Raw genomic sequence first — 27,027 nt, 5'->3', positions numbered from 1 at the left:
AACCTATCCCTTAAATCAGCCTCTGAACCAGATGACTGGTGAACAGCTAATGTAATGCTGATTTTTAAAAAAGTATCCAGAGGCCATCATGGCAATTTCAGTACCAGGCAAATTGGTTGAAACTATAGTAAAGAGCAGAATGATTAGACTCAGAGATGAACACAATGTGTTGGGGACAAGTCAACATGACTTCTGTAAAAGGAAATCACGCCTCACCAATCTATTAGAATTTTTTGAGGATGGCAACAAGTATGTAGTCAAGAGCGATCCAGTATCTGTACTAGGAAAAGGAGTACTTGTGGCACCTTAGAGACACATCCGATGAAGTGAGCTGTAGCTCACGAAAGCTTATGCTCTAATAAATTTGTTAGTCTCTAAGGTGCCACAAGTACTCCATTTTCTTTTTACGGATACAGACTAACACGGCTGCTACTCTGAAAAGTATCTGTACTGAGACCTGTGCTGTTCGACATATTCATAAATGATCTGGAAAAGGGGTAAACAGTGAGATGGCAAAGCAGACTGCAAAGAGTTACAAAGAGATCTCACAAAACAGGGTGATTGGACAACAAAAAGGCAGAAGAAATTCACTGTTGATAAATGCAAAGTAATGCACATTGGAAAACAATCCCAACTATGCATACAAAATGATGGGTTCTAAATGAGCTGTCATCTCTCAAGAAAGAGATTTTGGAGACGTGGATAGGTTTCTGAAACCATCTGCTCAATGTTCAGTGGTAGTCAAAAAAGTTAACTGAATGATAGGAACTATTAGAAAAGAGATACATAATAAGACAAAAATATAATGCCAATATATAAAGCCATAATCCGCCCATACCTTGAACTCTGCATGAAGTTCTGGTCACCCCATCTCAATTGGAAAAAGTAAAGAGAAGGACAACCAAAAATATTAGGGGTATGGAACAGCTTCTATATAAGGAGAGATTAAAACGACCGGGGCTGTTCATCTTAGTAAAGAGATGACTAAGGGAGGATATGATCGATGTCTATAAAATCATGAACATTGCAGAGAAAGCAAATAAGGAAACCCCTTCACATAACAGAAGAACCAGGGATCACCCAATGAAATTAATGGTCAGCAGGTTTCAAAAAGAAACGTCTAAGGAAGTACTTCTTCACACAACAAATAGTGAATCTGTGGAACTCGTTGCCAGGGGATGTTGTGAAGGCCAAAAGTATACTGGTTCAAAAAAGAGTTAGGTAAGTTCATGGAGGATAGGCCCATCAATGGCTCTTAGCCAAGATGGTAAGGGACACTACCCTTTTCTCTGGGTGTCCCTAAACCTCTGACTGCTGGGACTGGATGAAAGGGGATGGATCACTCGATAATGGTCCTGTTCTGTTCATTCCCTCTGAAACATCTGGCCCAGGATCATGGTGGGCTAAATGGACCATTGATCTGACCCAGTATGGCCAGTCTTATGTCACCAAAATATTTTATCCCCCAATCCAGTGTATTTCAATGAAGTGGGCACACATCCCTATTTATGTCTCTTAGAGGTTGGCAAGTACATATTCCTCTCACCACTACTCACAATGGTGGATGTGAGCTGCTATGCCCCTGGGCATTACTGCTAGACACAATGCTGTTAAAGGTGTTCTTTATGCCCCTTCTGCTGGAACAGCAGCCCCACTGATCAGCACCGTAGCAGCATTACTTCTTGGAAGTGAATCCCCATTGGGATGAGGGTATCTGAGGCCACCAGTATTTGGAGGAGGTACTAGCGGTTCTCAGGCATTTTAATTTGTAAATAAGTGCAGCAAAAAATAGTGTGACTTTCATTTAATTTTTTTTTTTAATAAATTGGCAGAGCGGATGCTTGGGCAGCAGCCCAACTTCCACTGGAGTTGTTTACGCCATGAACTAGGAGTAGAGCCATTTCCCAATGCCCACCCTGTCCGTCTCGCATGAAATCAGCTCGGGCGTTCCTGGAAGCTGAACCTCTAAGAAATCCAACACCGAAATAGTCTCTCTGCAAGTGCCTCTCTGCCACCACTGCCCTCCATCCACCCACACAGTCAGAGACAGTAGTGATGAGTGAAGGCTGGATTGAGAGCTGATCTAAAACCTTTTCTGTGCTCCAACAGGAGTATGGAAATGCGGGAGGCATGCCACTCTAAAGAAAACTTGGGACCTTCTTTCCCATCCCTGGCTTTATAATTTAGGAATCCTTTATAATTTCCTCCTCATTGTGAGCATGTGATAACAACTTCCCCACAAGACTAGATGTGGTGGAGAACGTTGGTTTCTGTTCTCACAAACACTATCCCCCTGCCTGGCCCATCCCAGATGCATGCTAATAAGAGGGAATCTGGAGTGACATTGAATTAATAATGTGATAGTTATAGAATTTGCATTTCTGTTAAATAATCTGAGCAGGATAAATAAAAGCCACTAACAGGAGGAGAAATAACCAATGCTAAAGTCCCCTGACTAGTTAAAATTAATTTTTAGGTGCCAAATGCATTAATTCAGTGGAAGACAAAGTGGTGAGTACTTCCCAGTTGCTTAATGGAATAAGGACACTTGCAAGTGATTGTTTTGTTGGGTTGTAAAAGTTCACATTTTCTACTGAGAAATGGATATAGACAAGCTGTTAAGAAACAGAAACTGTACATGGTAAGTATTGCATTTTTGTTAAAAGTTAAAAAAAAGAACTTGTTTCCTAAAATAATGGCCTGATTTTCAGAAGTGCTGACACCCACAACGCCACACAAAATCAATAGACAATGATGGTGCTCCATACCGTATCTCTCAACTTGCAAGTGCCCACATGTGAGTCTTTGACAGAGACCCTAAACGAGGAATGCCAACAAATTATTCTGCAGGAAACAAACTGCTGTGAGATGCATTCCTTCAGCGTAACTAACTCTTGATAGAACCTGCATTTCATGATTGTTTATTTCTGAGGTGAAACCATTTTCAACAGCCAAACTGAGTGGACACCACATTTATGAGGTAATTTTGGGATGGCAATGAGTGACATCCCTCAAAATAAGGTACACTTGAGAGGTCAAATCAGGGCCATGCATAATTCACATCAAATTCATGTGTGATTTGAACATTTATGGAGAATTTTTTTCATTCTTAAACTTAAAAAGCAGCTGATGTGCAACTCACTATCTGAAGGGAATTAGTGAGGGATATTAGCTGTCTTGTGGCCTTGATCAACTCCCATTGATTTAATGGGAGTTGGATGAATCTGTCATTTGGGTGACTGGTAATCCTTCAAATTTCACATGTAACTAGCTGGAAATTATCCTGTAGAATGACTTGATGCTTGAATATAGGGCTCCCAGCTTTAGAACACCTAGCAAAATTGGAGGCTAGCAACTCAGTGACTGTCAGTGAGGGCCAGTAGATAAGGCACTGGACCTGAGCTCAGAAGATATGGGTTCTAATTCTCAGCTCTACCACTGACCTGCTATGTGACTCTGGGCAAGTCATTTTAATCTCTCTATGCCTCTATTTTCCCATCTGTAAAATGGGGACAATGGTGCCTCTTTTGTAAAGTGCTTTGAGATCTACAGCTGAAGACCATTATATAAGGAGCAAGGTATTATTATTGAATTGGCACTAATTTTACCACTTTCAAAAGACAGTTACAGAGGTTATCAACAGAACTGGATGAAAATGGTGATAGCTTTGCTGCAAAATTTCCACACACAGATTTTCACAGTTTGGGTTTTTCTTCATGCCCCTTAAATTTTGCATTTGTGCATTGAAAACATGCACACTCAGAGAGAGAATTTTTAACAGTGAGGTGATTTCTCATGGAACAAGCTTACCATGGGAAGTGGCAAATTCATCACCACTTGTCTCTAAATCAAAATTGGATCTCTTCCTAAAAGATATGATCTATTTCAACCACAAGTTGTTGATCTTAAGTAGTAGAGAAAAATAATTCCTACCACTGTAGAAATTACTGGCTGGAATTGTATAGTCTGAGTTACAGATGTCAGACTAGATGATCAGAGTGGTTCTTTTTGGCCTTAAAATGTATGGACCTCAGAATCTAAAAATTCTTAGACAAGATTTGTGGTTAAGGCATTAGATGAGGACTCTGGAGCTCTGGGTTCAGTTCTCAGATACGCCCTGCATGACCTTGGGCAAGCCACTCAGGGACAGATTTTTAAAGGTATTTAGGTGCCTAAAGTTGCAAATAGGTGCCTAGCTCCCATCAATTTCAGTGGGAGTCAGACTTTCAGTCACTGTTAAAAAAATCACACTAGGTGCCTATCTGCATCTTTAGGCACCTAAATATCTTCAAAAATCTTGCCCTTAAAGCATAATCATGCACTGCTGGAGTCAGTGGATGTTTAGCCAGTGATGTCAATGGGAGCAGAAGCAGGTCCTTAGTGTCTCTGTGCTTCAGTTTCCCATTTATAAAATGGACATAGTAATACTTCCTTTCTCCCATGTCTGTCTTGCTAGTTTAGACCTCGATCCTACACAGTGATACGCATGTGCTTAAATTTCCACACTGTGAGTAATCCCATGGAGGTCAAGGTCATCATTCATAATATGTAAAATTAAGGACCTGTGTAATTCTGTTCAGGATTGGGGCCTTTGGACTGTAAACTCTTTGGAGCACAATCAATTATTTTCTGTTGTGCAGTAAGTTGCACTCAGTGGAGATGATAAAAATAGAAACAATTAATAAAATTTCACATTTTATTGATTGCTAAACAAAGAAAAACTTAGGCTGTTAACAAGCAAGGTCACTCTCTGTTATGCAACACACAAATAAGCAAGACATCAAAGACCAGAATTAGAGTTGACATGGGACCTTAAACCCAAATCAAATTAGCATGTTAAAGAGAGATCTTTGATTCAAGCTTAATAATGGTGATTTTTTTGTTTTGTTTTATACTTAATCAGCCTCACAGCCCACTGTGCAGTCATATGCTATGAAAACATATCAAAGGGAGTAAACATTCTGTTTCAGCTCCATAGATCCTTTTTACCTAATTATCCTACTTAGACGACCTTTTAATTTAAATTCTGCACGTCCCACCTTTTCACACAAGTTTTCCCTCAGTAACGAGGGCTGAAGAACAACCAGCATCATGTCTCATAAACAGAGAAGACTGAAAAATGTCAAAAACATGAATGACTCAAGGAATGGTAGAGAGATTTTTAATATCATGGTATCAAAGTTGGTTTCTTGGGAGACTAATGATGAAAGGGTTCCTGGAAGAAGCAAGTTCTAAGAAGGGGTTTGAAGGAACGTGGCTGAGATAGAAAGACAGAAAAGGTATGAAAGAAGATAAAGAACCAATGAGAGCAATTCAGCAAGAGGCTTAAGAGGGAGAGTGGGGGAAACAGGAGAAAGGAGCGTATCATTATGCAGATGCTTAAGAGTGACCAGGAGAAGGCTGAACTTCATTCCAACAGAGATGAGCAGTAAACAAAGGGGTTCAAAGAGAATGACATGGTCACAGCACTGGAGAATGATGGTGGTTTTCACAGCAGCATTTTGGATGGCTTGCAGGGGAATATCAGGAGAACCAAGGAAACAAAGCAGGTGATGAGGCAGGAGATGAGTAAGGTATGGACAAGATTTAATGGTACGGACTGAAAAGATGAATTTTGGAGATGTTGCAGAGGAAGACATGACAGGATTTTGAGACAGCTCTGACGTTGAGGGGGTAGGGCAGGTAAAGTTAGAAAGAAATGTCAAGTATGACATACTGTGTCTGATCAGTTGAAGGCAGAATTCCCTTAGGAATACTATCACATTTAGGGGGATACTTTTACTAATGACTGTAAGTGAGAACATAGCGTTTGGGAAAACAGATTGGTCATGGGGAAAAATTCCATTCTTGATCAGTAATGTTTCAGCACAGTGTCTTGACATACTATTTTTGGGTGTTTTTTTCTTCTTGGATCTTGAAGAGGCTTGGATATTAATATGAAGGGATTTGACCTAACATTTAACGATCTAGTACTCATATGGCACCCATTGCCATAGTATCTAAGCATCTGAGAACCAAAAAGAGCTTTCATTAACCTGTTTGTGGAAACTGAGAGTCATTGCGTGGGGGGAGCTGGAAGAGACAAGAAAACTGAAGAAAATCCTTATTCATTCATTAAATATTAAATTCATCTTGGCACAGCACCAACTTATATCCCAGAAACCAAAAAAGAACCATTCCTCTTCATCATGACTGTAATACAATCAGCTGACAGCAGCATTACTCCAGGCAATGTTAACTGAAGGCATCTACATCTGACATCTGTAATTTCATGTTAACAAAATAGTTAAGCTCCTGCATCCCTGGTTCCTTGTGCGTCCAAGAAACCCAGGGCTTTGACTTTACTTTATAAGCAGTGTGTCAGGGAAAGGGCAAGGAGAGGTTACTCACCTGTAACTGGATTTCTTCCAGATGTGTGTTCCTATCAGTGCTCCACTTCAGGTGCGCCTGCACCTTTGATCAGAGATTTCTGGTAGCAGCGACTGGTCAGCTTATGCATGTGCCCTTCACACCGTCATGCCCCTCACTAAGGATATAGAGGGCTGTGTAGGTGAACCTCCCTCAGTTCCTTCTCTACCACAAAGCCCAACAAGGGACTTTCAGAAGCAGAGGGGAAGGAGAGTGGGGAGCGAAGCACCCATAGTGATACACATCTCAAAGAACTCGTTACCGCTTGGGATAAGTAACCTCTCCACTTTGAGTAGTGTCCACTTTGTGGGTGCTCACTCCTGAGCAGTACCTACCTACGAAGGAGGGAGCTTTGGGGCAGAGTTCAGCATTGAGGAGAAAACTGCATTGCCTACTGTAGTGTCTGATCTAGCAGCATGAACAAAAGCGTAATGGTCGGAGAAAGTATGCACAGATGTCCAGATTTTGGCTCTGCTGATTTCAGCAACAGGTTTGTCTTAATAAAGGCTACAGACAGACTGCAATCTTGGAGAATGAGCTGTCACTCTAAGGGGAGTGAGAACATCAGCCAACTCATAACAGGTAATAATACACCCAGAGATCCATCTTGAGATTCTCTGTGTGGAGACAAGATTCTCTGTGTGGATTCTTGGGATTGCTTTGCAATCAACATAAAAAAGCCTAGGAGATTTTCTAAAGGGTCTGGTTCTAACTAGGTAAAAGGCCAACGCTCCCCTGACACCTAGGACATGGAAAGCAGTCTCCTGTCTGGTTTAATGTGGCTCTGGGGAAAACACTGGAAGGTGAACAGTCTGACTAATAGGAAATTCAGAAGAGACCTCAGTTAAAAATGTTGGATGGGGTCAAGGTGACACCTTTTCTCTAGAAAACATTGTGAATGGAGGATCTGCCATTAGAAGCCCCAGTTTTCTGACCCTTTGGGAAGAGGTGACAACCACCAAGAAGGCTGTCTTCATAGATAAATGTAACAAGGAACAGGTAGCTAGTGACTCAAAGGTGTGTTTCACAAGGCAATTAAGGCTAGATTGGAGTAGGATGCCTGATTGGCAGGAAGCAATTCACTAGACCTCTTAAAAATCTCACTGTGGTAGGATGGATGAAGACTGAAAAATCCTCTACTGGAGATTGTCATCGCTGCTAAGTGAACCTTAATGGAATTCCCAGAAAGTCCTGATCTTTTCAATTCCAACAGGTAATCCAAGATTGTGGACAGAAAAGAACAAGCAGGTGAAAGCTGATGACGATTACACCAAAGATTATAATGTTTCCACTTCTGAAGGTAAGTATGTCCTATAGATTCCTTTCTACGATTTAATAATACCTGTTGCACTTCTGATGAACAGGAAGTCTCTAATCCTGAGAACCAATGAGGAGCCATGCTTGGAGCCACAGAACCTCCAGTTTGCGGTGAAGTGTCTGACCGCCATCCTGAGACAACAGAGGGGAGCTGATGGGAAGCTGCCATGGTGGCTGAGAGGCGAGTCGGATGAAGTAAAGATACCAAATCTGTCTTGGCAAAGTTGGAGCAATAAAAATGACTCCGTTTTGGTTTTGCTTGATCTTGCTGAAAACCTTTAGAAGCAATGGGATTCATGGCTACACATAAAGAAGGCCTCCTATCCAGGAAATGAGAAAGGCATCTGCTAGAGATTGGGGATCTAGACCTCTCCTGACACGCAATTTGCTGCTCTTCATATTGGCTGGTGTGGCAAAAGGAGCAACTCCTGGTAATCCCCACAGTAAGAATATTCTGTTGAGGACCTCGGGGTCCAGCTCCCATTTGTAATTTAAGGAGAAGTGTCTGCTAAGGTCATCTGCCATGGTGTTTTTAACACCCGGGAGATAAGAAACTGAGATGATTATCTAGTTGGCTATGCATCAACTCCAGAGTTTCGTTTTGTTGCAGAGAGAGGGGGAATGTGCACCTCCTTGACAGCTGATACAATACATGCAGGCCAAATTGTCCTTATCTTGATTGACTTGGCTCCGATTAGAGGAAGAAAGTAAAGGCAAGCATTTGTGACCACTCTCAATTCTAGAAGGTTGATGTGGAGGAACTGTTCTGCAGTGATCATTTGCCCTGAATTGTATGAGGTCCCAGCTGTGCCTCCCATCTCAAAAGTGATGTGTCTGATGTTATCATGACAGTAGGTGGATTCTGGATAAATGGGACTCCTGCACAGGTATTGGCAGGTTCCTTCTGCCAGTGGAGTGACTGCAGAACTCACTGGGGAACAGACACAAGCTTGTCTAGACTGTTGTGTGTTTGGTCTGCAGACCATCTGAAGCAATCCCTGGAGACACTGAAAATGTAACCTGATGTACTGAATTACAAAAATGCAAGCTGCCATGTGCCCCAGCAGTTGAAGACTATTTTCTTACTTGCATGTGGGGATTGCACTGGATTTTTGAGATGAGATCCTTTAGGGTGAGAAATCTGTAGGAAGAGAGATAAGCCCTGACTGCCACCACATTCAGAAAAGCTCCTATAACATTTAGACGTTGAAGTGGTATCAAAATGGACTTCTGAAGATTGAATTGGAGGGCTAGGCTGTGGAACATGGACTATGTCACCTGTATCACCGCCAGTAATACTTCCTGATAAGATTTGCCTCTGATCAACCAATCGTCCAGATAAGAGAAGACTGTTATGCCTAGACAACTAAGATGCGTGGCTATGATCACCATAATCTTTGAGAATACACTTGGGGCTGAGGAAAAGCTGAAAGGGAACACCCGGTAGTGCTAGTGGTCATGGTTGAATAAGAATTGAAGAAACCACCTGTGAAAAGGGTGGATTGCCACATGAAAATATGTAGCTTGTAGCCTGAGTGTCGCAAACCAGTCTCTGGAATCTAGAGGTGAAATGTGGCTGTAAGGGTCAACGTTGTTTCATATATTTGTTCAGACATCTGAGGTCTAGTGTGAATCTCCATCCTCTGTCCTTTTTGAGAAACGGAAAGTACTGTGAGTAGAATCCCTTTCCCCTGTGCTACTCAGGAACTGATTCTATGGCCTCTAAACACAGAAGAAAGCAGTCTCTTGTGTCAGCCTTTGATTGTGATATGGGTCCCTGAAAAGGGACAGGGAATGGGGGTGATAAGGAGGGATGGAATTGAAATGGAAGCTGTAACCGAAACTAATGACTTCCAACACCCATTTGTTCAATGTGATGCAGCTTGAAATTGGGAGAGGCAGTACACAAAAGGGAAATGGAGGGTAGGATGGTGTAGCAGTAAGTTCCTGTCAATAGGATGGTTCAGACTCTCAACCAAGCCATCAGAAATGATGCTTGGAAGACGTGGATGACTGGGACAAAGTAGCCATAGCAAGAAGCTGGCTTCTTCTTTGAATAGCTAGTCTGTTGGTCGGTGGCTTGAGTGGCCTATAGAGGTTAGAAAAATGGGCTGGACAAGACCCTCGTGCAGTCTGAGACCTGCTAAACCTTCTGTTCACAGATAGAGATCCCAAGGAATTTGAGCCTGGCCCTCAAGTCTTTCAGAGTGTGAAGGAGTCATTGGTAGACTGAGCAAATAGTTTGTAGCCATCAAAATTAAGGTCTTCAACAGTACTCTGTACCTCCCTAGGGAAACTTGACATCTGTAGCCAAGATGCTCATCACATGATTACGGTGGATATGGACTGTGCTGCATTATCGGCAGTATCTAAGGAGGCCAGTAATGATGTTTTTGCGAAAAGATAACCTTCCTGTATGATAGCCTGGAATTGCTCCCAATGCTCCTATGGAAGGTGTTCAATAAAATAATTAAACTTGTCTTTTAAATAATTGTATGTCAACATAAGCACCTGGTGGTTTGCAATTTGAAACTATAGTGCAGCTGAGGAGTAGGACTTTTGACCAAAGAGGTGAAGTCTCTTTTGGTCTTTGGAATAAGGTGTAGACTTAAAATTGTGGTGTCTATTTCAGGCACCACATTTCAGGAAGGATGTGGACAAATTGGAGAGAGTCCAGAGAAGAGCGACAAAAATGATTAAAGGTCTAGAAAACATGACCTATGTGGGAAGACTGAAAAAATTGGGTTTGTTTAGTCTGGAAAAGAGAAGATGGGGCAGGGGTTTGGGGTGTCATGATAACAGTTTTCAAGTACATAAAAGGTTGTTACAAGGAGGAGGGAGAAAATTTGTTTTTCTTAACCTCTTAGGATAGGACAAGAGGCAATGGGCTTAAATTGCAGTGAGGGAGGTTTAAGTTAGACATTACGAAAAACTTCCTAACCGTCAGGATGGTTAAGCCCTAGAACAAGTTGCCAAGGGAGATTATGGAATCTCCATCATTGGAGATTTTTAAGAGCAGGTTAGACAAACACCTGTCAGGAATGGTCTAGATAATTAGTCCTACATGGGTGCAAGGGACTGGACTAGATGACCTCTCGAGGTCCCTTCCAATCCTATGAGTCTATGGTACAGTTCTCTGAGTTGTGGGTACTGTCCCAGAAGCTCTCTCTCCTGAAGCCTTCGGTGACCAATGCCCAGACATTAAAGATGATTCTTTTGTGCTTGAATCTCTAGAGACTCTCAGTGACCATGGACTTGAGGTAGATGGAGCATTCATGATAATGGAAGCTCTATATACAGGGTGTCCACAGTACTGGGTCAGAAGCCAGTCGTAATGCTTGCTCCATCATTAAAAGTCTAGATTTGATTTCTCTGTTCTTTCAAGAGCTGGCCTTGAAAAATGAACAAATCTTGCACTTACTGAGTTATGGGTGTCTCATAAACAAGAGGGGCACCAAGGATGCCCATCACTTATTGGCAAGACAGCCCCCTCTTAAAACCCAGGGATCCCAGCATACCCCAGACCAAGTCCAGAATAAGCCCTTTCACGGAGGAAAGATAAATAAAAAAACCAACAGTGGGGGAAAAACATTCCCAACTACTAACACTAACTGTACTACTAAACAACTACAGAACAACTAGGTTGAAGAGATCTACACTCTGTCTCAGGCCAAAGGAAGTTGAGAAGGAACTGCGGTTTCCCCATGCAGCCCTTTATATCTTTTGTTCAGGGCACCAGGACGTGAAGGGTGCATACATGGGCTGAAGAGGCACTGCTAGCAACAATCTCCAATCAAAGCCACAGGGACTCATGCACACCTGAAGTGGAGCAAAAATGTTACACCAGAGCACCATAGCAAAATCACTGGTTGGAATATGCCATAAATCGAGGGATGAATGAAAAATGGATGCTTGTTCCAGGACAGCGACTGCTAATGCTCCCTCTGCTATTGAGATGGCCCATTTCCCATAATCTGAATCCCTAAATCCCTAAACTAACAGACAACAGAGGAGGGAAAGCCTGTATCACATCTTGCCATGAGAAGTGTGATTAAGTCTTATTTGTCTCTAGAGTGCTAGGGTAAAACCCTTGGACTTGGGCTCATAAGAAGCTGTGATGCCTCTTCTAAGCAGCATCATACAGTTGCAAACAACATGAGGAAACCACTGAATCATGATTAATTAGGGGGGAGAAAAGGAACCAAAATGGGAATAATATAAAATCTTTCTGTATGTGCACGCACAAAGATACACAGTATATCTGTATATAGATGTAAATATCTGTTTATGTTATAGGCAAATATATATGTACATACACACACACATATCGGTAGTATGTGGTTTAAATATTATAGATTTATATGTTATAGATTGTAAAGCTCATTGGGCCAAGGACTGTCTTTTTGTTACGTGTGTGTAAAGTACTTTAGCACAGTGGGGCCACAATTCACGACCAGTGTCTCTAGATGCTATTGCAATATAGGTAATAAATAATACAAATTGTTCATATTTATGCAATGACACATGGGTGGCTCATCTGACTGAACCTGGAACTTTCAGCTCCAAAGCCACCATTAGAACTAAAGAAAGGACTACGCTCATCTGCTGGGAACAGTAGCAAGCATCTAATCTTTGTGTATCGTCAAGAGAGGTGGACTCAAAATGCACTTTGCCAGTGTGTTAGACATATAACTACCTATTACTTACACACACACAATATGTGCAGCACTGAGAGATGTAACTATCTAAGCTAGCAAGAGGTTCTGATTGGAGCTCTCACAGTTTTCTGCAGAAATTAATTATACCACTACTTGACATACTTTAAACAGCTACAGAACATATAGTAACCTCCAAAGGATATAATAAATACATTGATTCTTAATAACTAGTCTCCCCTAAATTGTTTCACTGACAGCTTTAGTTGGACCAAAGGCCCTCTTTGCATCCACGCCATGACAGTTCCCATCACTACATAAACACTTTGAAGTGCTGTAATGCGCAGGCAAAGGCTGGATAGACTACCAAACACAGCAATATTTCTTTTCCTCTAAACGGAAATGTTAATGGCCCTCGAAGGCTAGGTAAGATGCAATGTAAGAATCTATTCAGCATGTTCGTTGAGCTAACCATCCCGCTCCTTCACTGCAAATACACTGCACCATTAACAATCACATAGTGAACAGTAAGAGCCAGGCAAAAGTTTTCCCCAGTGAAAACATCTTTTGACGGAAAATGATAGTTTATTCTAAATACAAATTTTTGTTTCTATGGAAATATTTTTGGTTTTACTGTTGAAAAACCAGAAAAACAAAAGTGTTTCACTTTTCATTTTCGACTCCTGTTTATTTCCCTCCATCTCCACTCCATTTTCCCCTTTTCTATTTTGCCACTAGAAAAGAGGGGGTGAAGAATACAGAAAAATACACATTCAGTTTGAGGTTTTGGCTTGTCATTGAAAAAATTCATGGGAAATAAAAAAATAAAAATAAAAAAACCCACCCAAAACAAACAAAAATACTTTTTTTTCCTAAAATTAAATAATGAAAACAGTTGGCATTTTTGAGCTGCTCTAGTATACAGTATAGAGAGTGAGAGTGAGTGAAATGGAATCAATCAAGTAAAACTACATCTAAGAGACAAAATCTAAGACCTCGGGTGAAATCCTGGCTTTATTGAAATCAATAGCAAAACTTCCACTGACTTCAATGGTGCCGGGTTTCACGCATAACCTCGGTGCACAGAGCGCTTTGCATCTAATTACTTGTGTACTACACTGAAAATCTTCCCTCCCGACCAATAAGTTTCATTCTGCATGTTCATATACAGTGATCATACCTGTTCCATCTTCCCAACGACAAGAAAACATGCATTTATTAAGTAAGAAATATGGATCTGATATTCCACAGAGGCATAGCACTCACAATTTACAGTGAAGATCCAATGCTCATTGAAGTCAGTTGAAGTTGACTAGATCGGGCTCTATTTGGATATCTTATTTGTATAGTTGCTAATGTATAAATAACCTACTGTTTTAATATCAGCAGTACTATACACATATTAATAAAAACCTCCATCATACCAGCAGTTCACCAAAGTCAAAAGGGAGATCTGCAAGCCTCATCTCCCATTCTCTTATCTCATGCAGCTATTTCTTATGCAGACACATTTCTGTATACAAATGCCATTATACTTGACCCCCGGTTCACCCTGTTTCCATTACAACGCTGTAGACTCAACCAGACTTGCTCCAGTGCCAACTCTGTGCTGTCATTCCCTGCACAGAATGGTAATAAAGAAATCACTGTTTTAAGCTGACAAAGAGCAGATTTCTTACTAAGTAAACACTGATGTTTTGGTAGGGAAATTAACTTATAAAATTGTGTCTACAAAGGGAGACCATACAGATGGACTTTGTTAAGACACTGCAATACAGTCAACAGTGGTTAATTTAATTGAACGCTACTTATCAGATTTTTTTTGAAGACTTATTCAGTTTTTGCAAATGCAAATGCAAATGAAAAAAAAAATCAAAGAGTTTTCTTAGTTGCAGAGTGATTTGTTTTTGGATGGCAAAGACAGCCTACCAGCTTCTACAGTGAACGCGGAGTAGTGTTTCTACTGAGTAGCACAGCTGAGCAGCACCATTCACTCTAGAAGCTGATCAGACTTTGCCTCCTTGCCTTCCAAATGATCTTAGGCACATCGGCACCATGTCCTCCCTTCCTCTAGCAATGGCAATATTCTGATTTGTTTATACTGCTTCCCCATACGAGTACCAACTATCCCAAATCAATTCTTCAGTTCACTCAGTCTTTGGAAAACAGATTACTAAGCACAGCAGGTAAGGGATGGCAGATGCAATTTGTTCAGCCCTCACTCAGTCTTTTAAAACTACCATTTTCCCAACTTGGACTATTTTTGTTCTTAATTTTTAAAGGGTTAGTTTTAATGCACCAAGAAAAGTGGCAAGATGGCACCTTTACAGATTGAAGTTTTCAGTTTCTCTCTAATACACAGCACAGAGCTTCCCCTCCCATTACCACTGAATCTCAACTGAACTGGAGGTAATTATTCTAAGGGAGGACTAAGGGTACTTCAGTCTCCAGGCCCGTTCAGCCCCTGGTCTCTCGGCAAACTGGTGCAGTTTTGCAATGTTAGTGCTTGTCCATCAGGAGTTGGAGCCAGCCCTTAACTTATTTCACAAAAGCGAATTATCATCATCCCAAAGGTAATGATTTTGGGTGACTGCTGACACTCTGAAGAGAGAACTAAAACTCGTATCCTATTTCCAATCACCAGACCTAGCAAGTCACCCATCGGGGATCTTCTTCGCAATGCAGATAGAGAGCTGGCACAGTTTGGAGAAAAGTATATTAATTTTATTAACATAAGATAAAAAATGACTGTTTTTGAGAGAGAGACACTGTCAGGTAGTTAAGCCACCAATTTAAAATTAGAGAGTCAGGATATTAAACACACTTGAATTTTAATGAAGACATTTGTAATTGACTTAATTCAGTGCAAACAGTTTAATGTAAACGTTACTGTGTGGTTTTGGAAAGGCAAAACACAGCAGCATTGTGTTAGTGCCCAAGAATCAAAAAGCAGAACTGATGAGGTACAATGGATACTAGCTACCAGATACTTCAGTGATTACCATGGTATAGAGATAAACAGACAGACAATCCACAAACAGAAACTGTGAAACTGGCAGTTCTAGCGTTTGGATACAAATTTTAAAAATGCATATATAACGTAGGCACCTATGCCCCATTTCCAAAAGCAACATAGGCACTTAGGGCGAGATTTTAAAAGGTATTTAGTCATTGCTGCACTCAGCGTTGCAATGCCTAACAGATTTAGGAGCCTACACTGCATTTTCAAAAGAGATTTACGCACTTCGAAGCCAAAATCCCTGTCTTAATTTCTTTTGAAAATGAGATGCAGGCTCCTAAATCAGTTAGGTGTTGCATGCTGAGCACAGCAACACCTACTTACCTTTAAAAATCGGGGCCTTAGGGACAGATTTAAAAAGTCCCATTGAAATGAATGGGTAGGTCCCTAACATGCTTAAGTGCTTTTGAAAATCCAACTTAGGTGCCTTTCTGCACCTTTAGGCCCCTAAATAACTGTGAAAGTCAGGCCCGTAGGTGCCCAAGTTCCATTGACTTTCAGTGAAACTTGAGCTTCTACATGCCTAAATCACTTGAAAAGAGGTGTTTGTGAAAATTTTACCCTTTGTCGAAGTTGCGTGAAGTGTCTCATGTAAACGTATAGAATAAACTGTACAAAAATGAAGTTGATTTTTAATTTTTTTTATGGTTTAAATAATCTAAAGTGTTATTAGTAGCACAGGAAATTAAACTTAGAACAAAACTTCTATATTAACAATGCCCCTTTATGTGAATCACGTTTCAGCCTAAATTTTAATGTAGTGTGCAATACGAGGGTAAAATAATCACTCTGGCTTAGTGCTGTACAATATATTTGATACTCATGAATGATGTAAGGACCAACACAACTATACAAGCCTGCTCTAAAATTGCTTTTAGCCAATATCAAAAAGCACGAGAGGGTACAGGTACTGTACTAAGCTTGACCAACGATGGTATCTGAAGGAGAAGCTAAGCAAAAGGAGAAGAGTTGAAAGGATTTATTAGTGGGAGACAAACTTTATTTACACAAGTCCTGCTTGAATGATCTCATTCTGGTGTTACCAAGCTAAGCAGAATGATGGGATAACTGGCCAAGAATGAACAACAAATATAGAGTATCCTAGTGTAGGCACGGATTTTTTATTAGCACATTTTTAGGAAGTCCTTGTGAAAGTTCAATAGAGCCAGATCTGCATTTCCATCTTCCTTTTCTTTTAACTACAGCTTTCAAAAAAATTAAGAGGTCTCTCATTTCATTTTAATCTATAGGCCCAGTATATCAAGAGGAGTTTTGCTGCTGGTCTCTGTAGGCTTGGTCAGGCACACAGCTGAACTCTAATGCAATCAGAGAGTGCAAAGAGCTTGATGCATTTCAGGCAAGGAGATTATTTCTCAGTGTAGTTTTCACCCAGCGAAGGTGATAATAGATGAAGGAAATTAAATTGAGACCCTACATTGTTAAATAAGAAAGACTTTACACACACCCCTTAAAGACAGATGCCTTCCTGAACTGGAAGTTTATAGTTTGCAATAATTTTGCTGGTAAATGCATGAACCACAACGTTGCATTATCTGGGAGAAAAGCAACTGATGAACACAAACGTGGTCAAGTTGGGCTTGAGTTTATGAAAGGCAAAGCAGTGAAATCAATCATATAACCAGAATCTGAGACAAAGTCAGTCTGGCAAAGTAGACTGACAACTACTGAAGGATAGAAAACTACTGAATCCAGTAGGAGATTTCTGGAAGGGAGTATGGTCTGTTATTTAGAGCAACCAACCAGAAATCAGAACTCTTGAGTTTGTTTACCAGGTCATGTACTCACTATGTCACCTTGGGCAAGTCTCTGTGCCTCAGTGCAAGGAATAAACCAGGTTTAAATAGATGTCAGAGTCTAGATTGGAAAGTCTAGATTGTCCTGTCAAATGAATGCAATATTAATGTTTTAACAGCTGAATTCTATAAGTGGGATTTAATGAAATCTATGTAGCGGGTGTTTTTAAGGCCTCAATTCATGAGAGCGTTTGAGCCTGTGATTAAGTCTCATTGATGTCAATGGGATTTAAGCACATACTTAAAATTAAGATTTAAGCCTGGGCTTTGCTGCCTAGAAAACCTTTATATACCACTCTGCCTTATCAGCTGTCCATCTCTTTTCAAATCTCTTCTTCAGACTTCTCTTTTTTCTCCTTGCCTACATCTCTTAAATTAAGCTCCCTTTCATTTATTGGTTTGATGATGGAACACTAATTCTGTCACTGCCCAATACTTTTACTTGACTGCTTTCTGTCATTTATATCACATAGAGTGTTCTCGCGAAGTGTTTAATACTGTAGAGCATTTTGGGATGAAAGGTGATATATAAAATGAAGCTGTGCTGAATCATGGCGTTCTGAGAATCGGGACAAATTATCTGGATTAAAGTATTGCTCTAAAGTAGAAATGAACTTGAAGGTTTCCCATTTTATTTATGTATGAACCACAGTCCTGTAACCCTTCCTCTAGCAGCAGTAATTTTGGATATGTGGTTACTCTGTGGGATCTTATTAGAGGTTTTCAGATGAGGCATTCAATCAGCAGCTAACTAGTCCTTCATCTGGTTTGCAAATTCCAAGTAGCTAAAGTAGCTCCAGGACCATCATGGAGAAGATTCTTAAGAACACTCAAGACAAAACAGAATAACTTGTCTTCATGAGGTTATTACTGTGGTACTGTGCTATTAACAGGACCTGGGGTAAAATTTTCAAAAGCCCCTTATTTAGGAGCCTAAGACCTATTTTAAAAGTGGCTTAGGCATTTAGGAGCCTAAATTTCATTGAAAGACAATGGGAATTAGGGATCTAGCCTGTTCAAAATCCCACTAAGTGCCTATCTGTATCTTTAGGTACCTAATACCTTTGAAAATACTTAAATCACTTCTGAAAATGGGACTTAGGCTCCTAAATCATTTAGACACTTTTAAAATGTTACCCATAAACAACAGATTATTTTCATTCTCTAATTTCTGACTGTCAGAGTTTAGCTATGTTATTTGCCTATTTCATTTCAACTGGGAAACAGAAAAGTTTTAAAAATCCTACAAAGTATAAAATTATATAGATGCTGGAACTAGGGGTGCTGGGGATGTTGCCGCACCCCCTGGCATGAAGTGGTTTCCATCAGAGACAGTGTTTATAGTTTGGTTCAACGGCTCTCAGCACCCCCCCTCTACAAATTGTCCAGCACTCCTCATTATATAAAAGTGCAGTTTCTCAAAGAGCTCTGGCACACAGAAGAAAAGCATATGTCTGTGGCTCAGAATCGAATATAGGGATCCAGAATGCCCACTTGAAAGAATGTACTCCAGCTGAAACTTTCTGCAGATTTGCAACTTTTCAGAACAATAGCACCCTGGTCTGCCCTTCGAGTTTTGTAATTGTGTGTGTAGAGTTAGCTCCAGGCAGGGTATCCACATTCACAGCTCTGCCAAACAGGGGCTTTTTTTTTTTTTTTTGCCCCAGCCATCTGGGTGGTCTTAGCATCAGGTTTGAAATACCTAGAATCCCTTGAACCACATGTTCTAATCCCAGTAGAGTTGACTCAATCCGTCATCTTTCCAGAGTAAATGGACGTCTGTGCACCTTTTTTGTGAGGGGGGGGGGCTTTTGGATGAGATTTTAAATATCTGTGCTCTGCATGGACATCAAAGATCCTGCATTTTCAATCCCGTGTCGTAAGCCAACATTCCTGCCATTCGTTTTTGTCTCTCAATACCTCCCACTGTTTGCTTGCCTGGGCCAGTGGTGAAGAGTGCTGTGGAGGCAGAGTGTCCAGCCCTGGGAAAAGGGAGTAACTTATCCTCTGTCTCACTAATCAGCGTCACTGATGGGTCTTCTCCAGTCTTCTATACAAGCTAGAAGGATTTCAGAGAAGCCCAGTGAAAATGAAGGGGTTAAAATAATTGATTTCTGAGGAAATGTTATAGGCTACAGTGAGTCTAATAGGTTACTAAGAGCAGGAGGAATATAACAACATTCTACAAATGTCTGGAGTGCAAAATTTTATTAGGGTGGTGCACTAGGGAGTTGCTAGGAATAAGGGGGTGAAATTAAAGAAGAGAAGTTGTAGGCTGACCTATCTAAATAAACTAATGGAGAGCTCCATTAGATTATGTAACAGTATGGTAAAGGAAGTGGTGGAACCCCATCCTTTGGGACATTTAAAACTGGATTGGACACAGTACTGGAGAACATTCTATAAGGAACAATGTGGCATTGGCACTGGATGCACCAGGTGCTGCAATAGGTCATCATAACGTCTCGTTGCCATGAGTTCACAAGAATTAGGTTGGTTGTGAAATATGGCCTTACAGGGAGGATTTAAAGTTAAGACAAATGGAAGGCAAGGGGGATTCCTTCCCATTTAGACTGGAAAAGACTGTGAAAATTTTATGAAGTGAATGGCAAGAGGTAGTATCTATTCAACTCCCATGACAGTATGAGGTCAGCATGTAAACAGTGGTAGAGAATGGACTATTGAGGAAATCCTAAAAAGTTTACAGAATGGACTGTACCATTGAAAAGATTCTATAAAATTTTCCACAGATGGGAAATTTTGACAGTTGCCCATCTTTATTTTATTGTCTGAAGTGATCCTGTGAATATTTACCCCTAGGAAAGCAGTGAGGGAATGGAGTTCAATTTTTTTTCTAAAGCATGCGTTTAACACTGGATAAGGGTGGAGCATGAAGTCATTTCAACCTATAATAAAGTGAGGTAAGCAAAGGGATTATTAGTTAAGACTTGTTGACATGAAGCTTTGAGAATGACACTTACTCAAAAGCAGCAGTGGGTAATGGAGTGATGTCATAAATGAACACATGCCCGTGCCAGAGATTTAAATAAAAGCCCTCAGAGATCAGACTCCTGTTTTCAATGCAGAATATCCTAACCAGTTTTACATATCCAACAGTGACTGGATCAAGTCAGAATTGCAGTTCACGTTTCAGAAAAAATTCTTGCAATTTAACGAGCCAGACCCTCGGCTGGTGTTAACTGGCACAGCTCCCTTAAAGCCAACCGAAATCCACTAACTTAACTGGCGCGAAGCCAATTTACAACAGCTCCAGATCTGGCCCAGTACGTTTATTAATTCAGTCTACAAGGCTTGCACCTGACTTTATGGTTTAGTGACTCTGACACAATGTACTTTCAAATCTGTCTGGATTTAAAGTTTATGGTTGAGATGTTCAAAGCACTCTGAGGGTTTTAAAGAGACATCTTCCATTAAAGTTGTTGTGTGGTGTGTCTAAATCCCCCAGGCCACTTTGAAAGTCTCCACCGAGATGATTAGCACACACAGAGTCTAAAGAAATTATCTCCTCAAATTAAGGAAATACATTGTATAACTCCATTTCTATGTAATCACTACTATGACACCATTGTGAATAGGCCTTGGAAGAGAGGGCCTGGTTTATGTTTTCATGCTGGAATTGGTTATACCATCAGAAAAGCTACACAAACTCTCTAGCTGTCATGTGACCAGCAACCATCTCTTGCTCCTTTTCATTTATTTTCATTTTTCATTTCATATGACTTTAGTGCTGGTGAAAGGTGCAGAGAGGCCAGCTCCGGTTTCCAATGGCTTAATATGTTCACAAGTTCTGAGCACACATTGCTGCTACTGAAGCTGATGGGAATTGTGGGTGCTCATTTTCTGTGGATCCACAGGACAGAAGGTAGCAATGTGCCACAACCCAGCTCTCACAGACCACTTCAAGAGATGAAAGGGTCATACAGCAGTACTCAGCATTTACTGAGCATCTCTCCCGTTTCATCCTCACTCTCAAAGAGCATTAGAAAGGTCCTACCCCCCTTTTAGAGAGCAAGAAACTGTGGCACAGGGAGGTGAAGTCAATTCTCCAAATGCACAAAGCAAGACAGTCACAGTTCAGTATCCTGACCATTTAATCTTTGGCCTCTTGAAATTGGACAAGGCGTCCAAGTAGTGCTACCTATGTTTGTTTTACAGTGAGAGCTGTATGAACATTCCCCAAATCACTTCACAGGAGTCACCAAAGAGCCATCAGAAGGTAATAACTTTTAGTAATTACAGATTTGGGATAGGTTTGAACCAGCATCCTAGAGTGAAACAGGCTCTATAATCCATTACAGATCCATTACAGCCTAGGAAAGGAAGTGCGCGTGTGTATGTCTGTGAGAGGGGGGTTGGGAGAGAGAAGGGCACAGAGTAAACTCCATATAATCAGCCAAAACTGCTTTCGAAATGAGCAATGTATCCATTTGGTCAAAGTAATGAAATTGCGAAATACACAAAAATGTGTCTCCGGGCAGCTGTTTGCTTTGACTCTGGAGGGAGCGCTCTCTATCTCCAAAGCAGCACAGTACCATCAATCAGGACGTGCCAAAGCTTTGCTACTCCTGTAGCAAAGTAAATATGAAAATGCACACATTTTATTGGCATGTACGTTATGAGGTAAATTGACTGGTGTGCTTATTTCTAAAAGAAGTGACCTTAACGAAGGAGTCTCCCTTTTTTATCTGCCTGCCGGGATTAGGACTGCCATCTCTCTCCAAGACAGAAACACCTTCTGGGTTTAATGGATTGTGTACTACCCCCACACCCCCACCCCACACTCCCAACTCCTCATCCCAGTTTCCCCACCCCACTCCTCATCCCTGTTCATCTCCTTGCCCAGACAGTGCGGGTTTCTTGCTCTGGGCTCCTTGTTCAAGTTTCAGCCTTCCCCCTACCCTGGGTCTTCATCCCAGTCTCCTAGACAAGTCAATTCCAGACTGCCCCCTCCCTGCCCCTGACTGCCTCATCTGATCTCAGTCTTCCCGACCCCAGCTCCCGGTCACCCCACAGGCACCTTGTCCCAATCTACTCCCTGTCTTCCAGTCTCTGTCCAGCTAGCTCTTGTCCCATCTGCACTCAAGTCAAGCAGCTCCCTCTTCCAAGCTATCTGGGCGCCAGCAGCAGGAGCAGCAGCAATTGCAGGGAAAGTCCTGCTCAGTCCCTGCAGTCCTGGGATGGAGCATACTCAATGCCGATGGACTCTTCAGAGAATGCAGCTGCCAAATTTTAAAACGTCTGCTGAACATGTGTGAACTGAGATTTGCCAAAGGCTTGTGACTGGGTGAAAAGTGGATGATTTTTCACAGGAACAGCAAAAGGTACACCCTTGACACTGAGGTGGCCCAAGCCACCTGCCAAATTTCAAGTCCCTGCTCCAAAGCATGGAGCACTAGAGCCTCTCAAGAAATGGTTGTAACAGTTTTTGTAAGAAGGCAAAACATATTTTCCCCAGACCTTGTTCTTGCAGGTGGCTAAACTATTGTAGCTGAAACTTAAAAAAACAGCCTGAGGCAGACACTCACCATGGAAAATTTCATCCCTAATGGTTAATGTTCAAAGTTATAAGCAATTGAAAACAGGATCTTCTAACAAGAAGCTTAATTATGGGCAACATTGCCAGCTCTGCCTATATCTATATTTCTAGGGAGTTTTGGACCTGATTTTGGAAAAATGTTCTAAGTATCCAGGAGGCAGAAGAACTGTTTACCATAGTAAAAAGGACACAGAGAAGAGTAAAACGAGGAGAACTGGGACCAGATGTAGGAAAAATTTAGGTTGAACACCAGGGAAAACTTCAGCTCCTAGGAAACTGGTGGAAACCCCGTCTATTGAGACATTTAAAATTAAGCCAGACAAAAGCACTAAGAAAGGGACAACTGGGACCACTTTTGCATTGGCAGGGAGATGGACTAGAAGAGTCTTTCCATCTCAAGATCTTTTGGGGGGAAATTCAGCTCTGGTACAGGTCACTGAAACCAATGGTATTTCACACATTTATGCCAGTGGTGAATTTGGTCTTGGGATTCTACGTTTTTTTAAAGGGACAACAGAATTTGGGTGACTGAACAACAGTTCTTAAAAAAAATAAATAAATAATGTCAGAACCACATCCTGAAAAGCCACTAGAATGTCAGCACAAAAACAACGCTACTTTTGTTTGTTACACTACAGAGCGTCTGACAGGGCTTTAACCGCTGTTTAGGAGCTACTGTTAAAAAGCCTCTTGCTGAGTCAAGCCTAAGCACGCTGCTTACAAGGGTTAGTTAGCCCTGAGGGCTCTTGCATTGGCAGAGGCTTTTTAGCTGATTTAGGGGTTTTTTTGTTGTTTATTTGTTTGAAAAAACAGAATAGCTAAGAAAGCCTAGCCATGGGGAGAGGAAGGGGTTACTAATAATCACCTGCTTCTCTGGAAGGAATTTTACTCTATATTTAAGGACATGATCCTGCAAACCTGACACGAGTAATCCCATTCATTCAAATGGGGTTACTACCAAGATTAAGGATTGCACAATTGGACCCTAATGAAGTAAACTTTATAAAAGTCATATGAAGAATCTTGCTAAAATACACAATATCCCCTTTTTTACAGTCTGCTATCCGAATGCATCAAGTGAAGTCATTTGTCTCAGTGGAATACTGGAGTCTGAAAGTTTGATTCAACCAATATTGGGTCTGCGGTCTGCTTACAGCAAACGGTGATGAAAAGTGCAGAGAGAAATTTCAATCAATCAATAAATATTGTATATAGGGAACATATATAATCATAATTCATCCTCAGGACACAGTCCATCCTGTGCATTGAATGAGATGGGAGAGTTGTGGAAAAAACAGTATGACTGTATAATTAAAGGGTGTATCACAGTGCATATGCACAAGGGATTAGAATTAAAGTTGCACAAGCAACCTTAATTTGGCATTTCCTAACTTTTGAGTGCTTGATTTTGCAACCTTAAATATTATTCTGATGTTGGTTTTAGGTGTAATACACTATATATAATAAATTTTCACTAGTATAATTTCTTTCCCCGCCCTGCTCCTCTTTTTACAGTCCCCATCTGTTTTTCACTCTGTGCTCTATTTTCACCTTGTTCTACACCTGATCATCTCTACTGCCTCTGCTTTTCAGAGAGGTTTTCCCTTGCCTCTCTCTCCTTTCTTCCTATGAGCATAAACCCAATGACATTAGAATCCATGTTGGTATCTCGATACCACAATGTTCTCATTGGTGTGAAATGAGGCAGCAGCTGAGATCTCAGTGCAACGACAGAGTGAAGAAACTTAGTTAAGGATGTCAGACATTTGCCAGTCTTGGAATAGAAAGTGACCAAAAGTGAGATTTATCTGGATTATCCAAGCAGATACCATGATTGTGCCAAAAACCATGTGGTTGCAGCTGACACCGTCTGCCTGCAATGACTGTTTCCACAGATGACACAGCTGGTATATCATGTAACAAAGCAAAAATAAGGGATGGGGGACAGAAAAGTTGAATGTCCTAAAGACCAACTAAATATTACTTTGGCCTAAAAGGTGTAACTTGGATCACACAAAGTATTTCCTCGGGTGGTACTAGGGCTTGTCTTGTTATGCAACCAGGTCCATGTAATTGAAGTTCAGTACATAGGAAGGAGCCAAAGAAAACCCCAAAACTATTTGTCATGTTTCTTAAAGTGGAAATGACTGAAATGCCAACATACCCAACAACAAATGTAAATCTGGGAAGTATTCTGGGCATCTCAATAACGTGCATCCAGAGTGAATGCACAGTTCCTTTATTACTCATCAGTTTTTCTATACTTCAGGTTTTTATTTTAGGTCTCAAACAAACAGCCCTGCATATATGACTGTCCTGAATGTCCCATCCTGCTAGACAGAACCCTGCTGATTCCTACCCGACAGCTATGATAAAATAACTGGTGTTCTCATTAGGTTATATGCAAACAATGATAAAGAGGAATGTATAGCAATGTCACTTTGAGCAATCGGGAAACAAACCTTTGACACAAACCAGAAGGCAAATAATAAGACTCCATGGCTGACAACAAATGAGACTACATCTAATTTGCTGTGCAATGTTCATGTAATTAGATACATTTGGTACAGGCAAGAAAGTAGACAGCTAGAATATGGTCTTGATGAATTGGGGAACCTCTGTCAAGCTCCAATCACATTAATCATAAAGCCAAAGCTCAGAGACTCAATTTTTCTTCCTAGCATTTACGATATTTTTCTAGAGGGAAAATGTATACACTACTTAAAAAAACCCAACAATTATATTGTCTTTCTCTAGCACCAGGCAAACTATAGATATCTACAGTCTAAACCAGGGTCTCAAACCCAAATGACCACGAGGGCCACATGAGGACTAGTACATTGGCCTGAGGGCCACACCACTGACCAGCCCCCACCTGCTGCCCAGGGCCCGCCCCCACTCCACCCCTTCCATGAGGCCCTTCCCCTGCCCTGCAACCCCCACCCCAACTCCGCCTGCTCCCTGCCCTCAGGGGGTGCAGGAGGGGTGAAAGGTACAGCAGGGGGCTCAGGGCAGGGGGCTGGGGTACAGGAGGGGTGTGGGGTGTGTCAGGGGGTTCAGGGCAGGGGGTCAGGGTGCAGGGTGGGGCAGGGGGTCAGGGTGTGGCAGGGGGCTCAGGGCAGGGGGTTGGGATGCAGGGTGTGGCAGGGGGCTCAGGGCAGGGAGTTGAGGTGCAGGAGGGTTGCGGGGTGCGGCGGGGGCTCAGGGCAAGGGTCGTGGTGCAGGAGGTGTGCAGGGTTCAGGGTGCAGGAGGGGTGTGCGGTGTGGCAGGGGACTTAGGGCAGGGGGTCAGGGTGCAGCAGGGGGCTCAGGGCAGGGGGTTCGGCTGCAGGAAGGGTTCGGGGGGCGGGTCCAGCACTCACCAGGGGCAGGGCAGGCTCCCTACCTGCCTGCCCTGCCCCCGCGCCGCTCTGGGAAGCGGCTGGGGCATGGGGGAGGGGGCACAGGGGTCTGTGTGTTGCCCTGGCCGCGCCTCCAGGTACCTCCCCCAAAGCTCCCATTGGCCAGGAACGAGGCAGTATATAAGCATGCAAATAAAATAGAGATCCATTTTAATTTCCAGTCTGGATTATTTCCTCAAAAATGCTGTAACTGCCAGGGAACCTACGCACAAAGACCCTTGCATAGAGGTGGTGTGCTGTTCACCTTCAGCACTTCACCATCCACAGAGGCACCAAAAGAGGGACTAATACGGCTGGAATTTTCAAAGGGAGAATGAATTTCCTCTTCTGAGACCAATGAACAAGCTCTTTATGTTTCCAATACACTAAATATTATTCAAGAAGTTACTCTGTGCTGGGTACTGTTGGGATGTTGATGAGCTGAAGCATCCTAAATGAAAAAGGTCTTTAGCTATTGAGCATCCAGTTCTGTTCACACGGTTCATTACGCTAAATACTAACAGGTGACTACTGGTTCTCCACTGGGGGAATGTGGCCATTACAAGTATACCTGCGCACTGGGATGGGTGAACTGAACATCTAACTTGCTGACCACCAGACATTTTGGGGCTCTTCACCCAGCTCGCGATTATCTGACTAATACAATACTGTCAGATCCCATGCCAAGCTCTTATTCACACTAGTAGTCAGCTTGTAAGACCAAGCTGGCAAGTTCTGAGCCGCTTTTCAGGCATGGACACCCCAATGAAGAAACTTGCCTGGATTTAAGAAGGCATGAACATAGCAGCCGTTCCCTAAAAAGGCAGGGGAAAGGGGAGCAAGACAACTGGATGCCCAATGAATGGGAAATGGACAA

At 41.8% G+C, this 27,027-nt stretch overlaps 1 protein-coding gene across 2 annotated transcripts in view; it reads right to left on the bottom strand.

The window, feature by feature from the left end:
• Positions 1 to 27,027, bottom strand: part of GLI2 (GLI family zinc finger 2) — a 262,344-nt gene that overhangs the window by 60,734 nt on the left and 174,583 nt on the right. The window lies entirely within an intron of this gene.

This window comes from Chelonia mydas, chromosome 11 (assembly GCF_015237465.2).
Source record: "Chelonia mydas isolate rCheMyd1 chromosome 11, rCheMyd1.pri.v2, whole genome shotgun sequence".
Classification (NCBI taxonomy): Eukaryota; Metazoa; Chordata; order Testudines; family Cheloniidae; genus Chelonia; species Chelonia mydas.
Note: the sequence above shows the minus strand (reverse complement) of the source record. Positions and strands in the feature narration are given on the sequence as shown.